We start from the raw sequence: 18,387 nt of genomic DNA on the forward strand, positions 1-18,387 counted from the left end.
GGGTATGGGTTTAACTAAACATTATCAAAACGGTCTTAATTTTCAAGTATTATGGACTTTTTACACTGATGATTATCAAATTTTATATATACTTTTTATTACATTGGATAATTCCGTGGATTTTCAGTGCTGTAATATTGAATGACTCCTTCCAAGGTTCTGAGGTAGTTTGCACCTGCTCTAGTTACAGCTTTTTATAGCTTCGTCTAAAGATGGATTTGAGACTATTCTAATATTTATCGTTACACCAGAATGGGTCTTATATTCCATGTAAGAAGATATGGAATAGCAATTACCAACTGTATAGGGAAATTGGCAATGCTGCTGTGATGACAAGCAGAGTTGTAGTGGTGTGACCGATTTATTCATTTCCTTAATAACCTTCAGAGTTGTAATGAGTCATCCCTGTCTCTTATTCTAAATTATAGGGCACCCTTTTATTCCCAAACCAAATGAATATACATGATGGCATTTTTTTTCTTCCTCGCTCTCATTTCAAAGACCTAATTTTTCATAATCTAGCAGTTAAGAGAATCAGACAGACATGAGTTGGAATCCTAGCTAAGAGGGAGAAAAGGTTAGAGAAGGTGTGGTTTCCTCCACTGCCCCCAACTCGTCCTCTAGACGTCTTTCAGAGGCTTTGAAACATGGCCAGGCTTTGCGGCCGTGAGTCTGACATTTAAGCAGCTAGCCCCTTCTATTCCTTTTACAAGAAAAAAAAGGAGGAGGAGGAGACGATGAAGTAGTTTTTGGTTTGACAATCAAGCACACAGTGTTTGCTTTATACATCAACTTCATTATTCACAAACGAGGAATTTTTTAAGGAGCCATTAAAGAACAGTCATCTGAGAAGGCAGGAAAACGCATCCACCTTCCAGGTCCCAGTGTGTTAGTAAGTGGTGTTTGTCGTAGAAATTAAAACGCTGAGCTGATGAGAAAGAAAGCCCCGGCGCATTATTAGCTGTTGTATCCATATTAATACCTTTCGTCTTGAGCATGGATAATTGAAATCACAGATTAGCAACATAGTAGTGCTGCAAACTAAGGAGACCAATTGTTTTCTCTTATGATTCCTGGAAACAGAGGAGGAACTGTGTGGGCTGAGAAGATTGCAACATGTTTTAACTTGTTGCTTCAGTAGTACACAAGGCTGTTCTACACTGGCTTGAAGATGAGTGACTGTTATTTAGACAACGACTTGAAACCCAGTTTTCCATCATGTAAATTTTGCAAATGAGTCACTTGACATATTAGAAAGACTATGTGGGCATAAAAACAATGGTAAGAAGAAGTATTTTTTACTTTAACCCAAAGTCCAAAGCTAGAGAAGATGCCTCTCATGGCATATATAAAACTATAGGCCTAATGAAAACGTTGAAAAGTTCAGGGATGATTAACTCTGATGATGATGACTGAGAGATTATATTTAGATCAAGGAATAGATTCATTCTGTAAGAAACCTGGAGCACAAGAGAGTTTTTGTTTGGATTGCGAACAAAAACAGTAAAGGTCTGCCATTTGTTCTGATCTTTCAACAGAAGCCAGAAAAATTACTGTCTCATTAAGGAAAATAGTAGCTGAAACAAAATATGGTGTTTCTTTTATGAACTGGAAATAAAACATCAAAGTTGGTGGTGTAAAACTGTAACGTCACCAAGACCCCTAAATTGTCAGACTCACAAGTGAAGGCAATGTTGATTTGTTTCTTGACTTCAACTAGTATGAATCATTCTGTGTGCTTAAGCAATGAGGTGTAAATATAAAGGCTCTGAAAAATTAATGAGCAGCTGAGAAATCCAAAGTCAAAAGCTGAGCCAACGCTTGAACCCAAGTGCTCTAAAGTCTTCATATGTCTCCAGAGCTGATCCTCCACCATGTTAGCAACATGGTTAACTTCAAGGTTCTAGGTCCTCACCTCTTTCCATTTCTTCCTGATCAGTCAGCTGCCTCTGGCTTCACTTCCTACGTTGTCCAGCCAGATCCCACAATCCACCCCTTCAACTCCACTCTTGCCAAGACAAGCAACTTCATAATTTTTTTGAAAGATTATTCACAGAACCCACTCTGGATCAATCCAACCATTGTCTTCTCCCTCATACACCTAAAATCTAGAGAAAAAAATCCTCAGACTATCAAAGATTAATGTTACTAATGGATATATCTGGGGATAGGGCTATGGGGAAATTTCACTCTTTTTTTTTTAAGTTTATTTTTATTTATTTTGAGAGAAATAGAGAGAAAGAAATAGGGAGGGACAGAGAAAGAGGGAGAGAGACAATCCCAAGAAGGCTCTGCACTGTCAGCACAGAGCCCAACGTGGGGCTGGAATTCATGAACCGTGAGATCATGACCTGAGCTGAAATCAAGAGTCAGACACTTAACCGACTGAGCCACCCAGGCACCCCATCCATCTCGTCTACCCAATTCAAATGCCAATCACAAGTCGGGGTTGTTACCTGTACTTCTGACCAACTGGCTATAAATCAGAGGTTCCGATAACCCCCCCCTAGGAACAATTACTTTCCTAGAGCAGTTCACAGAACTCATAGGAACATTTACTTGTGTTTACTAGTTTATTATAAAAGGATAACAGCCACACGGAAGAGATGCATATGCAAGGTATGTGGTAAGAGGTGAGAAGCTTCCATGCTCTCTAGGTGTACTACTATCCCCTCAACTCCATGCATTCACCAACTGAACTCCATCCTTGAGGTTTTTATGGAGGTTTCATTATCTGGGCATGATTAATGAAATCATTGGCCATTGGCAATTGATTCAACCTCCCGCCCCTCTCCCAGCAAGAGGTCAGAAGGGTGGGACTGAACTTTCCAACCTCCTAATTGCCTGGTTGGTTCCCCCTGGCAACCAGCCCCCATCCTTAGGGGCTTTCCAAGTCACCTGCGGTTGAAAGCAGTTTGTAATGAATACCAATACACCTTTGTCACTCTTATGACTTAGGAAATTCCAAGGGTTTTAGGATCTCTGGGCCAAAAAAAAAAAAAAAAAAAAAAAGGGATGAAGACTAGATATACATTTTTTATTATAAATCCTAATATCACAAACACATAAACCTGGAGTCAATCCTTTTGCTATAAAGAATATCATTGAGACATTGCCAAACTTGAATAGGTTCCCTGAGCAAAAGATATATGGGAATTCTTTGCACAATTCTTGCAACTTTTCTGTAAGTTTGAGATTGTTTCAAAATAAAAGTAAACAAAACAAACAACCTGATTTTCCATTTTTAAAATCACGAACCATTGGATACATATACATAAAAGAGTTTAAAGTAATTAAAAATAAAAATGAGTGTCTATGCATTTACCACTCAATTTGCGAAATAGAACATCAATAATATTAAAGTTCCCAGCATGTTCCTCTCTACCTCACCCCTCTGTCCAGGAAGCACTATCCTGAATGTATTTTATTATTTCTTGCTTTCTTTAAAGATTTAGTGCATATATAGAAATTCCTAAATAATTATTTTCTAATAACTACAGGAGTTTTGCTTTCCCTTCCTTCTTTGTTTATTGATTATTTTTATTTCTTCTTCAAATCATCTGTTTTATCCTTTGCTCATTTTTCTGTAAGGTTGGGCTTTATCCTTATTGGTTTGGAAGTAATCTTTACATACTATATGAATATTATCTTTGTCTGTTATATATGTTGCAAGTATTTCTTCCAGTCTGATGCTTGTCTCTTAACTTTGTAGGTTTTGTGGTGATTTTTATCGTACAGATGTTTTGAATATTTATTGGGTCAAGTCTGTTTCATAAATTTATTTATGACCACTGGGTTTCTTACCCTATCCAGGAAGGTCTTCTGCTTAAAGATATCCTCCTATATAGTTTTCTATATAGTTTTGGTAGTTTTGTTTGTTTTTATGCTTAGATCTTTAATCCATAAATAATTTATTCTTTGTTTATGGCGTAAGGTAGGGATCTAAATTGGCATCTTTTTCACCTGTGATAGGCAGAATAATGGTCCATAAAAGAGGGTAACACCCTAAACCCCAGCACCTTTAAATGTTACCTTACATGGCAAAAGAGATTTTACAGATGTGATTAAGGTTATGGAATTTGGAATGAGGAGATTACCCTGAATTATCTGGATGGGCCCAATCTAAAAACAGGAATACTTAAAAGCAGAATTTTTCATGGCTATGGTCAGAGGGAAACATGACTATAGAAGAATGCTTACAGAAATACAATGCTGCTGGCTTTGGAGATGGAAGAGGAGGCCAAGAACCAAGGAATAAGGGTGGCACTTAGGACTGGAAAAGGCAAGGAAACAGATTCTTATCTATAGCCTTCCAGAAAGGAAAGCAGTCCTGCTGACACCGATTTTAGCTCACTGACACCTATGTCGGACTTCTGACTTAAAGAACTGTAAGATAATGAATTCTTATTGTTTGAGGGACCAGGTTTTTGGTAACTTATTAATTAGAAACTTAATATACCTCTCTTACCAACACCTTTCATGAAATATTCCATCCTGTTCTTACTAAATTAAAATGACAGATTTACTGCATAAATAATTCCCATGCACATGTTGGTTTCTGAACTCCCTATTCTGATCAACTGGTCAGAATGAATCATTTTTCCTGATCCAGAACCATATTGTTTTAGTTACTGTTACTTTATAATTTTTTTAATGTCTTGAATCCTTCCTCTCCTTTTAATCCCCACTCCTATGTCTTTATTTAAGACCTCATCATTCCTCTTTCCTCAAATCTTAATAACACTCTATCTCCAGTTTCACCCTCCTCCAGTTCATTTTCCATTATATTACTAGCATGATTTAAAATGCAAGTATTAGGGCACCTGGGTGGCTCAGTTGATTAAGTGGCCAACTTCAGCTCAGGTCATGACCTCGTGGTTTGTGAGTTCGAGCCCCTCACTGGGCTCCATGCTGATAGCTGGGAGCCTGGAGCCTGCTTCAGATTCTGTGTCTCCCTCTCTCTCTGCCCCTCCCCTGCTCATGCTGTCTCTTTCTCAACAGTAAATATTAAAAAAAATTTTTTTAATGCAAATATCATCAGATTTCTACCCTTCAGGTCCTTCATGGCCATCCTTCATCTTCAGCCGAAGTCCAAATTCTTTGATAAGGTACATAAAAATGGTATGATGAAGGATGTTGCCCATCTCACAGGGTCATCCCAACCCCTCTGCTCCAGACATCAAAGAACGTGAAGCTCACAGAGTGCACCACACTTTGCATCTTTGGAGCTTTGCACAGTGGTAGTATCGTAGCCAATGAGGTTTATCTGAGGCACGATTATTGCTAATTGAAAACTTTGTATCTTTGGATATGTTGCTGCTTCTTCATAGAATACCTTCCATTCCTCCTCCAAGCTAATTAGCACTGTACATTCAAAACTCAGCTAGAGCATCAAATTCCCTCGGCAAACTTTCTGTGTTCTTCACTGGTAGACTGAGCTAGTGCCCCTCCTTTACCCTCCCAGAGCAGCACAGATATATCTCTTCTAGCCTGCCCTTACACATTTTGTAATTGCACTTATTGGTTTGCTTGTCTACCTCCCTCACTAGATAGTGAACTCCTTAAAGGCAGGAATTGTCTTTCATTTATGTATCCCCAATGCTTAACAGAGTGCTAAAATCTTGTAATAATAAGAATATGAAAAATAGTGAAATCAGGGGTACCTCTTATTAAAACCTGGGCTAAGTGCTCTTCATTATTCAATAACCACTAAGTGTCAGCTCATAATTTTGTGTTCCGTGAAACTGTTTTTAACTAAAAATAATATTGTCCAGCTTGTTCGCTTGTCTTATTCACAAGACTTGGCTACAAGCAACTTTGGGATGTTTCCAAAGGAAGAAAGTTTCCTATGTTGAACAAATTCAAAAGAACATGACTCAGGCTCTAAAAGTAATCCAGAAAAGAATTTCTAAAATATTTTGAATAGGAATGGTATTACTGGATTATTTTGATAGGAAGAACCCTGATTTAAATGCCTGTGAGAACCACCAGACTTGGTTAGGTGCCCCCACTCTGTGCTCCCATAGCAATGAACACAAACATTTACCCAAGCACGTATCGTGTCACGTGGAAGTGATGTGTTTACTTATTTTTTCCCCCATTACCAGTGGTTTTCAATCAGGAAGACAATGCAGCCCCCTTCCCTGGCAGGGGTGTTTGGGAAAATTTTTGATTGTCATAATGACGGGAGAGAGATGCCCCTGTCATTTAGTGTCTACAAGCCAGAGATGCTGACTATCCTACATTGTGCAGGATGGTCTTGTACCACAAAGAATTATCTTGACCCCATTAAGAAACTGACTTTATTTATCTCTGATTTCTCATTGGCTAGGAGAAACCCAGCACTAAAAGTCACTCTGAACGGAAACTACAAAGTAATGGGCACAGAACACCTTGTCATAATGTGTAGGTTATATGGGTTTAAATAATCAGATTACTTTGTAATCACCACTCATAGTTACTTCTATATTTCTGTATTATATAATTGTTGAAAGACAAATGATAAGAGAGTAAGGTCATTAAATCCAGATATTTCTTTTTCTCATTTTGGTCCAAGTAAACTTTTCTAATAGAAATAGCAAAATAGCAAAATAAATAAATAAATAAATAAATGAAATAATAAAATAACAATAATAAATAAAAGTTCATCTTTAGTATTTTGTTCCATCAGTCCACCCATGTCAAGGCGTCTCCTTCATATTTTGGCATCCATCTGTAGAAACCTTCTCAATTTGGCACCACCAAAGAAAGACATGCTGGCCTGGATATGTACACCTGATATTCCATTCCATCAGGGTCCAAAGGCGAACTGTTTAAACTGATAATCCAGGTGGATCCCAGATAATATGCTTCCATATTACCTCTAAATTCCCTTCCAGCTTTGGGGCGCCTAGGTGGCTCAGTCGGTTAAGCATCTGACTTTGGCTCAGGTCATATCTCATGGTTCGTGGGTTGGAGCCCCATGTCAGGCTCTGTGCTGACAGCTCAGAGCCTGGAGCCTGCTTCAGATTCTGTTGTCTCCCTCTCTCTCTGCCCCTCCCCCACTCATGCTCTGTCTCAGAAATAAACATTTAAAAAATTTTTTTTTAATCTACAGTGTTTCACAAGTCCTTCCTAAATTTATTCATGACTCTAAGCCATTAGTGAGCACTTATGGTTTGTGCCAGTGCCATAAGTTGAAGGGCAAGAGAGAATTTTAAGGAGAAGGGGGCACAAGACCATTTCAGTCAAGGGAGATATTTTCCGGGCTGCTGGATTCTGGGTTTTTCTGATTATGATTTTTAGGAAACCTGTTTCCACCATTCCCTAGGTCCATTCCTTGCCGCAAAACAGCATGGTTTATTGTCTGCTTTTGCTAGAATGTCAACTTCATAAGAGCAATATCCTTGTCAGCTTTATTTGAACTACATTCCCGACACCTAGAACTATATCTGTTATATCATGGCACTCTTTAAATATTTGTTGAATAAATGAATGGATGAATAAGTAATTTACTATAAGTAGAGATTTAATCATTTATGAATAAAAGAATAGAGTAGCATATCTACAACAAAAGGAAACTTCACGTTGAGGGGCAACTGTGTGACAGATTATAAACTCTGTACTGAATTGCAAAGTCATGGGAGGGACGAGAAACAGGAACCCATGAACATGACATGAAATATAAAAGCAGATATCACTGAATTATAAGGAGCACTTAAGCCTGGTACAAAGGTCAAATGAAATTCGTTTATCCCTCAAGTCTGATCTGGGTGAAGAATATCTGATAGGCTCTCAGCAAAAATAAGATCAGTTCTCAAGTGCTACCCTGGAAAATCCAAAGTCCATTAGCTTAAGCAATAATCCTGGACATACTTAAAATCTTATTTTACAGGATCCTCATATGCACATTAGGAACCAAGCAAAATATCTCATAGGAGTAATGTTGAATAACTACCAAAGGCATACAGAGAAATTACAACTCATTTATATCATTTGAGTTTTATAAGAACAAGTAATTATTTCCATTTTCCAAAAGGACAAAATAAAGATATATGAAATATATAAGTCAACCAGGGATCATGAAAACCATTTTAAATCAATATACCACGTCCTAAGTGAAATTTCCATGCAACCAGAAAATAGTAAGGGAATTTAAATAAAATTTAAAAATCAACTCAAACATTGACAGTACCATAATTTTAAGACTTCAAATATTTCTTGATTTTAAAATGTCAATGAGAAATATGGGAAAGACTTGTGAAAACAATGTGCATTATTCATTGCATAGGCTGACAAATTTTTTAAATGTTCAAAGTCCCACAGAGAGTTGCAAAAGAAATTCTGTCTCCTGGATCCTTAATTCAAAATCACTACCATGGGAAGTGTTTCAATTTACAATTGTTTTCAGCAGCAAAAAACAGAAAAACATAACAAGTTTTTTTTCAGGTAACAAGGAGTGTGAGGGTTGACAGTGACATCAGGTCAGAAGCCTTCCCTTCTGTCTTTCTGTATTTCTCTCTCTCTCTCTTTTTTTTTTTTTTTTTTTTTTAGTTTATTTATTTATTTTGAGAGAGACAAAGACAGCACAAGCAGGGGAGAGGCAGAGAGAGACAGTGAGAGTATCCCAAGCAGGCTCCACATTGCCAGCTGTGGAGCCTGACTTGGGGCTTGAACTTACAAACCATGAGATCATGACCTGAGCCGAGACCAAAAGTCAGATGCTTAACCAAGTGAGCCATCCAGGAGCCCCTGCATCTCTATCTTCGCATATGGTTTTTTGCCCTCATGTCATTTTGTGGTCACAATATGGCTGCTCCACCGCTGGCATTGCAGCTGAATTCCAAACAAAGGGCAAAAGGCATGTGCTCACTAAAACCTGGAAGAGATTTTTCAGAAACCTCCATTTAGTGACATTTCACTAATGCCTCCTTGACCAGAGCTTGTCTCACATGGCCACCTCAAGCTGTAAGGCAAGTTGTGAACTGTTTTGTTTCCTGGAACATTGCCATACTCTTGGTTTCTATAGGATATATGCATAGCAGACTGTTCAAGTTAGTGTAGTATTGAAGATCCAATGCAGAGGCACTTGATCTTGAAAGGGTATGAACTTCACAAGGAAATTGCCCCTGATGCTGATGAAGCTGATACTTCAGTTCCTTCACTTATATGGACCCCCTCCAAGGCCCTGGGAAACATGTGTTCACAATGTCATATATTTTGGTAGATTTTTCACCTTAAGATATTTTAATGGCAATTAATATCTATGTTCTTCCCACTCTGACTTTCCCACCCTTGTGACAGGTGAGTGTTGTTGGAATGGCCACGGGCATTTGGGGAACGAAGCTAAGTCAGAGCTAAATTGAGGACACATTCCATTTGAATTTAATGGGATATATCAAGGAGACTCACACATTAAGTAGGTTCTGTGTATAGTTGAGTCATTGCCAGCATAGGAATTGTTTCCAGGAATACTCCTGCTGCCCACTGTGCTAATTCACCTGGCACCATGATGTGAAGGTACAGGGCTCAACATAAAGCTCGTTAATAAGCCACTACAAAAGGACATTGGGGACAAACTGCCAGTGAGTGTCTTCAACCGAAGAGTAGTCAGTCAGTGACTACTGACAAGAAGACTTGAGATGCTCTCATATATGAGAGAAACTAGGTAAAAGTTCCCCAAATTTGACAATAGTCCTAAAATTTTACATGACATTTCTGATAAGATATGCTGCTGAAAGAAACTTTTTTAGGGGCACCTGGGTGGCTCAGTCGGTTAAGCGTCTGACTTCGGCTCGGGTCATGATCTCTCAGTTCATGGGTTAGAGCACCGCATTGGGCTCTGCACTGACAGCTCAGAGCCTGGAGCCTGCTTCACATTCCGTGTCTCTCTCCTTCTGCCCGTCCCCTACTCGCGTGTGCACGCGCGCGCTCTCTCTCTCTCTCAAAAATAAATTTTAAAGTGTCAAAAAAAAGAGAGAAACTTTTCTAAATTTTCAGTAACACATTTCAAGCTTGCTAGAGGAAAGCCTCTATTATCTTTCTAGTCTACATAAAATCTTTGAAACCTTCCTATGAAGAGGCAAACGACAAGCGTACAGCAAAAATAAATAAATAAGTAAATAAATAAAATTTTAAAAATTTACAAATTATATATTAAAAATAGAAGTGTGTCAGGCAGGAAATCAAATTTGTGTTGTTTTCCCTAGATTTTGGGAAATTCATGGAGTTTGTCAGTTTAAAAAATCCAATTTGTTTTAATTTCTTTCCTCATTTTAAATAGTCACTTTTGTCCCTAATTTTGTATTCTTTCTATGAACAAGTTTCCTTTAACAAGTTACTACAAACTGAGTAACTTTCAAGCCTCATGGAACCTGGATCTGCCCTTGAGCCTCAGGAACCCTGTGAGTCCCCCAGTGAGAAGTAATCTTGAAGGCCTTCCAGATTCACCTTTACATGTAAAGGTAACAATCTACCGACAAGTCAGAATCAAAGCTGGCTGCAGATGCCCATGTGAAGTGTCCTTTCGCCTGAGCTGTACCCTGAATTCACTTGGTCTTCTTAGGTGAAGGTCACTGTCAGGTATCCCACAGCAGCCAAGAGAGGGCCACAGGAGGAAGCAAAAGGATATTGAGCTGTTAATTCCCTTACTCCTCCCACTGTATCCTTAAGAACTCCATTTATCATGTACCCATATTAACATTCTTTCTGCTTGGATGTTAGAAGGGGTTTACCCGGCAAGGTCAACACCCCTCCCTAAGGATGTCCAGTAAAACATCAATCTCACAAATTTCTCCTTCTTTGGTAAAATACATTGTAGGAATGCTGCCCATCAGAATGTTCTCTGAAGATTCCCAATGCACTAGCATCTTCAGAGCTTTGAAAAGTGCAAGGGGACTGACTTTGATTCCACATTTTCCCAATCCAATTTAATCACAGGATCCTATTTACCCTAGAATACATCTTCAGAATTTTTGCTCAAAGTGGATGTACAAATATTTAATTCATATTATTGTTATGTTCATACCACAAATGGCAAGTCTCCAAAGGGCATTTGGACTTTAAAGAGCTCTTGATAACAAAAGAAACCAATCTTGTAATAATGGACTTTAGGGTGCCATGGCCCAAAGGGCAGAAATAGTTTAAGACAATGTTAGAGGACCATCTGTACACATTTCAAATTCCAACATGATGCTGACTGTTTTTCTAGCCATTCATAAGGCAGGTCTTGAACCTGTTCACAAAAGAGAAGATTGTAATGGAGGATGTTGTTACTTGATTATGTTTCCATATTATTATTCTCGGATTTGGAATCAGTCACCTATTGCATCAATAATACTTAAACACATGCACTTGACTGTTTTTAGTTACAGAATCCGTGTAATGATTACGGTATAAAAGCCTGCTAGTTTTCCTTGGTTACTAATAAAGCCAGTTTGGGTTGCTTTTGGATTGCTATAAGAAATCTTATTTACGTTTACCTTTCAAAACATTCTGCTCAGGTATAAATTTGTACAGTACTGATAACAAGCATTTGATCAAAGAAGGGAATTTGTGACCTCATCCATGTGCTAAGATAAATCAAGTGCCTGAAGTTAGCGGCCATGCTTAGAAATATCAATCGTAGGGGCGCCTGGGTGCCTCAGTTGGTTAAGTGAACAACTCTTTTTTTTTAGTGCATTTTTTTATTTTGAGGGAAAGAGAGGGAGAGAGAGGAGAGACAGAGAGAGAAAATCCCAAGCAGGCTCCATGCTGTCAGTGCAGAGCCTGAGGTGGAGCATGAACCTACAAACCCGAGATCATGACCCCAGCCCAAATCAACAGTCGGATGCTTAACTGGATTGAGCCACCTAGGCACCCCAAGAGACTGACTCTTAATTTTGGCTCAGTTCGTGATTTCATCATTTTTGAGTTCAAGCCTTGTGTAGGGCTCCACACTGACAGCACAGAACCTGCTTGGGATTCTCTCTCTCCCTCTCTCTCTGCCCTTCCCATGTGCACACATGCATGCTCTCTGTCTCTCTCAAAATAAATAAATAAACTTAAAAAATACTCTTTAAAAATATATATAAATCCTAAGGGAGAATGAAAGGCCTATTTTAGGAGGAGTGGAATCACTACCATCATGACTTCATAAACCTTGTATCTTAAATGACACAAGATACATCTCCATGACTCCAAGCTCAAAGACTTTGAGCTTTCTATTTGCTTTTATTATTTATTTATTGCTTTAATAATGCAATTGTCCTGGTCTTGACATATTTGGATCTTTTTTTTAACCTCTTGTGTTGAAAGCAAATGGCTTATATGCCACTGCATGGAGGGCATAACTGGAGCTTTGTATTGATGAAATATATTTCTTTGGTTTCTATTCTTTTTTTTTTTTTTAAACTGAGTTGAATCCTCAGCAGCTTTTTTTTTTTTTTAAGTTTATTTATTTTTGAGACAGTGAGAGACAGAGCATGAACGGGGGAGGGGCAGAGAGAGAGGGAGACACAAAATCGGAAGCAGGCTCCAGGCTCTGAGCCATCAGCCCAGAGCCCGAAGCGGGGCTCGAACTCACGGACCGCCAGATCGTGACCTGAGATGAAGTCAGACGCTTAACCGACTGAGCCACCCAGGCGCCCCTTTTTGGTTTCTATTCTTATTAGACTGCAAACACAAAGCCCAGGAAATGTAGGAAGATAAGCCTCTGCAATCAGAGCTGTCCCATACGATTGTGCAGGTTGTGGACTGTACAACCTGCACAGCTATATATAGCAGCCTAGTGCTGCAATCTTTCATGGGGACCTGTGCTGTAATCATCCATACTTGCAGAAGTAAGTTAACTGAAGAAGAGGAGTATGTAAAGAAATCTTATGAAATCCTGTAATTTTTTTTTTTCACACATGAACCAAAGTTGATAACTTATTTAACTTTGAGTTTCACAGTCTTTATTTTATGGAGTAGAGTAATTTTTGTAGATGAAAGAAAAGTTCAGTAAAATTTGAATAAAAATTAGAAGTGGTGGGGGCAGGGAGGGGGATGTCTAGGTGACTCAGTCAGTTAACCATCAGACTTTGGCTCAGGTCATGATCTCGAGGTTCTTGAGTTGGAGCCCTGCATCAGGCTCTGTGCTGATAGCTCAGAGCCGGAAGCCGGAAGCCGGGAGCCTGCTTTGGATTCTGTCTCCCTCTCTTTCTGCCCCTCCCCCGCTCACACTCTGTCTCTCTCTGTCTCTCAAAATAAAATAAAAACATAAAAAAATTTTTTTTAAATAAACAAAATGCTCTTATAAGATTTTCTGTTAAGATTCCAATTAAATCAAAGGCATTGTAGCTATTTTAAGAGAGACATGGTGGGATTGTTTATTTTATTTACATTTTTTTAATTTTGAGAGAGAGAGACAGAGAGAGACAGAGCACAAGTGGAGGTGGGGGAGGGGCAGAGAAAGGGAGACACAGAATCCAAAGCAGGCTCCAGGATCTGAGCTGTCAGCGCAGAACCTGATACTGGGCTGGAACTCTCAAAATGCGAGATCATGACCTGAGCCAAAGTCAGTCATTTAACCGACTGAGCCACCCAGGTGCCCTTGTTTTATTTTATTTAAATGTAATGTGGGTAATTGTCTCCTGCTTATTAAAAAATATCACACAAGGACAAATATATGACTTAACTCATAGGAGGACTTTAAGAGACAAAACAGATGAACATAAGGGAAGGGAAGCAAAAATAATTTAAAAACAGGGAGGGGGACAAAAACATAAGAGACTCTTAAATATGGAGAACAAACAGAGGGTTACTGGAGGGGTTGTGGGGGGTTGGTGGGCTAAATGGGTAAAGGGCATTAAGGAATATACTCTTGAAATCATTGTTGCATTATTTGCTAACTAACTTGGATGTAAGTTTAAAAAATAAATTTAAAAAATCACACAGATTTTTTTTAATGCTGTCAAAAATTGACATATATACACCAATATCATACATAATCATATATATGGCAGCCAAGTAACTGTCAATTTATATGTAGGTATATATACATCCTTAGCTGCATGGATACAGTTGGTAGAGAAGTTAGGACAATGGATTTCCTCTCAGTAGGGTGAGCAAGGGCATCCCTTTAAGCAGCTCTAAAAGCCTAAAGAAGTTGCAGTTGAAATGCAAAAAAGGTACGAAAGTAGTCTGGAGGCTGATGTCAGCCTGGCTGTAGGAGAGACTTCACGGTGATTTGGAAAAGAAGGTTTAAGATGGGGGGGGGGTGAGTGGGGGTCCGGCTGGGACTGGGGCCTTTGCCTGATCAAACTCAAAATACCAAATTTTAACAGAAAACTACCAAATTCTACACAGCCATCACTGTTGGTAATTAGAAAACACTGTCAAAAGTATTTTTTTAATGTCAGGATGTAATCATATCAACATTTTCCACCCTAAATTGCATAATATATGTAAATGTCATTGCTTCTCTACTTTCTTAAATCATTAAGGAAATTTTGAATTACCGAATTCTACTTTCTCCAGATTTTCTGGTTTTGGCGAGACAAACTGAAATAAACTCTTGAAGCATTAAAAAAATAAATAAGTAGGCCCCCCAAAACAATCTCTTTCCAAGTAGAGCACATATGGCTAGCAGCCACATCTCAAGCAAATCATAATTTAGGCCTTTAGTTGGACTAGAAACACTAAATGTTCCTCTCCTTGAAGCAGGAGACCCTACTTGCAGGAAAAGTGTCTACAAAGAAAAAGCAGACTCAGAGTAGTAAACTTTGAAAGCTAAACTTGTACAGAGTGATAACATTGTTGTAACAGTGTTACAAGGTATTTAATTTTATGGGTTAATGCTGGGGGGAAAAATACAGGATAAATTTCTAGGCTTCTAGTAAAGTATTTATACTTTAAATATATATATTTTTTTAATGTTTATTTTTGAGGGACAGAGCATGAGTAAGGGAGGAGCAGAGAGAGTGGGAGACACAGAATCTGAAGCAGGCTCCAAGCTCTGAGCTGCCGCACAGCCCCTAAATCTTCTTATTCTTAACTGGTAATCTCAGAATATGAGATTTCTTATTTTAAAAAAATGATGAAAAAAATTATGGAAAAGGAAACTGGTTAAATAACATCTTCCTTGAAATAGCATTTTTCTTAAACATTCAATAGAATTTAGTGTTGTGTTTTAAAAGTGTTTTCAATGCAGGGGTGCCTGGGTGGCTCAGTCGGTTGAACGTCCGACTTCGGCACAGGTCATAATCTCACAGTTCATGGGTTTGGGCCCTCATCAGGCTCTGTGCTGACAGCTTGGAGCCTGGAGCCTGCTTGGGATTCTGTGTCTCCCTCTCCCTCTGCCCCTCCCCCATTCATGCTCTTTAGCTCTCTCTCAAAAATAAACAGACATTAAAAAAATTTTTTTTAAGTGTTAGCAATGGACTGTGCACATCAGAATCACTTACTAAAATATAGATTCCTAAAAAACAATTAAAAAAATTAAAAAAAAATAAAATAAAATACAGATTCCTGGGCCCCACCCCAAAGTTTAAAAATAGGGGTAGGTGAGAAATCTAGAATCCGCATTTCAACTAATAACCCTCACATGACTCCTAAGAATGCTAAGATATGAGACCCACTGCACAAAGTTTCTTGTAGATAGAATAGACATTATGTGCCCGTTAGGGTTAGGTATCCTTAATACTTAGCATGCCACCTGGCCCAGAGCAGATGGTCAATAAATGTTTACATAAGCAGCTTATATAGGGGAGATGGTCTTTCCCCTCTTAAATCACAGCTCATGTCCAAAAGTTTACCTAAAGAAAGTATTCATCTATGTTCTATAGTTACCAGGGATAAACAAGTACAAAAAGAAAAAAAGAGAGACAGAGAGAAAGGCAAAGGATGTAGGCTAGCCAACTGGAAATACATTATGAATGTATTTGATGTGCATATCTAACGTGTGATATAAATGCACAGGCTCAATTAATGTGCTACAAATGTGTTAGTTCAATTAATTAAAGCATGAAACTTTTCTACTCACAGGCACCAGTTAAGAAAACAACGGATCCATAGAGCCCCAATATCTCAGCTGCAAAAAATATGTAAAATATTTGCATCTTATGGATGAGAAGAATAATTTTCAATATAAAAGTGTGCACATTTAAAACTACAGTGGAAAAATCCTAGAATGAATGTGCCAAAGTAGAGAAGTGGAGTGGGTTTGGATAGGATGTATAAAAGGGCCATTATAACTATTGAATGAGCAGGTTGTGAGAGCAGCTGGGCTGGATAGAGTTGGTGGTTGGGTTGGCGGTGATGAGAATGGGAAGTTAGACCAGTATCCAAAGATGCATCAGAAGTATGTCTGATTGACTAAGGGATAGAAATGACAAGTGATTACAAATGGCCTTCGAAACCGTGCATGATCAGAAAAATCTGACCATAATAAATTTATCCTTCAATCCAAAAAAAGCAAATGTTTGCTTATTTCAGTTCTTTACTGATTTTTTAAAAATTTTTTTACATTAATTTATTTTTGATAGAGACAGAGCACAAGTGGGGGAGGGGCAGAGAGAAAAGGAGACACAGAATTGGAAGCAGGCTCCAAGCTGTCAGCACAGAGCCTGACGCGGGGCTCGAACTCACAAACTGTGAGATCATGACCTGAGCCAGAGTTGGACACTTAACTGACTGAGCCACCCAGGCACCCCTGTTCTTTACTGATTTTAACTTAAAGTCTTTCCTCTCTATTTACCTAGTGATCAATGTTAACACAAATTTATAGCACATTTCCATATGTCAGTGCTTTGTTTTAATAGATTAAAATGAATAAAGCATGGCTCTGATATCGCCGAATCAACATTTTTGATAATACGTAACATAAGTTACTAAAAAATAAACCTCAAGTCCTGTTCACCCAGTAAATTTCTAATGAAAGGTCCATGTCCCTAAATTCTTTTTCCAAAATAATGAAAAGATTATTTTCTAAAAGGGCATCTGTAACTCTTGTTTGTTTATCTTAGAAGTAGTATTTTATTAGCAAAATGTATGTGTGTCTTTTAGGTTAGTTTTCTAGGCTAGCCCACAAAATCATGCCAGGGTCACTCTGAAATCTAAAAGCCCCAGGAATATTGAGTCTTTCTGAGCCTTGATATCTAAAGCCCAGAGTCCCTTGAAAATTCAAAGGATCACTCAGCCAGTGGGTTTTCCTGTATGTTTGTTTTGGGAGTGCGGCATAGCTAAAACAGCAGATCTAGTGGTCCTCTTTGTTGGAGAAGTATTTTTCAGTCATGAGGAAGGATTATCTTGCAAATTCAAAACAGAACCTGTAAATTTTAGAGCCTAATCTCTCGAAAATGTTCTACACAGTAGAAATCATGGAATTTGAGGTTTCATATTTTTGTGTCTTCATGTACAGACTACAGTGAACAAGTAACCTGCAATTCTGTTGATATTTTATCTTCCTAAAACATTTTCTTTTTTTTTTTTTAAGTTTATTTATTTGAGAGAGAGAGAACATGTGGGGAAAGGGCAAAGAGAGAGGGAGAGAGAGAATCCTAAGCAGGCCCCTTGCTGTCAGCGCAGAGCCCAATGCAGGGCTCGATCTCACGAAGCGTGGGATCATGACCTGAGCCGAAATCAAGAGTCGGACACTTAACCAACGGAGCAACCCAGGCACCCCTTGTTGATATTCTAAATAGAAAAAGTCTAAGGGGGAAGAACACTATTGCACAGTGAATAATTAGTAACTGCCGAGTAGATGGAACACCTTTGACACAGCTTACAATAGTGGCTCATGGACTCCCTTTTTCCTAAAAACATGGGAGCCACTAATATAAATGTGAAAGACTGGAAAGAGGGCCAGTGTGGCAAGAGCTTTTCTCCTCATTGACAGGACCAGTGCTATTAGAAAATAAAACCCCATTGAAATAGGCAAATAAGCATACCCCTTCTTTGGAAAACACAATAGAAATAGAAATAGTGAGGTTTTCACTTCCCCTCCCAACAGAGTTGCTATTTCTCAGCATTGCACAGTAACATTATATTACTTAAAATGCTTCAGTGCATTCTTCAGCTGTTTCTTTTGCCATCCTGCATGCTGGGTAGTTAAATTTCAACTGAGTGATACTATCACATAAAGGAGTTTTAAATTTTGGTCTGTGCAACAATGATTTGAACATACCTTTATCACATGACTACATGGAAGCCATGATTCTTTTCTCTGCATTCCATTAGGATGACTTACAGAGCCCACATTTTACAATCCTGGTGTGATGTATTGGGATCCATAAAGGTAGGCTTGATCTTAGAAATTTTAAAATTCAGTCGCGCTAAATTGGACAAAATCGAAACTATTTGGGAGATTCATATCGGGTACTGATTAGTATCAGAAATATAGTAGGATCAATCAGTTTCAGTTTATATTGTCTTTTATTTGAAATTTGAAAA

General features: G+C 38.5%; 1 pseudogene; it reads left to right on the forward strand.

The window, feature by feature from the left end:
* The first annotated feature begins 5,226 nt into the window (after positions 1 to 5,226).
* On the forward strand, positions 5,227 to 5,432 carry LOC111562004 (annotated as a pseudogene).
* Positions 5,433 to 18,387: the final 12,955 nt, after the last annotated feature.

Source organism: Felis catus, chromosome C1 (genome assembly GCF_018350175.1).
Source record: "Felis catus isolate Fca126 chromosome C1, F.catus_Fca126_mat1.0, whole genome shotgun sequence".
NCBI classification, from domain to species: Eukaryota; Metazoa; Chordata; class Mammalia; order Carnivora; family Felidae; genus Felis; species Felis catus.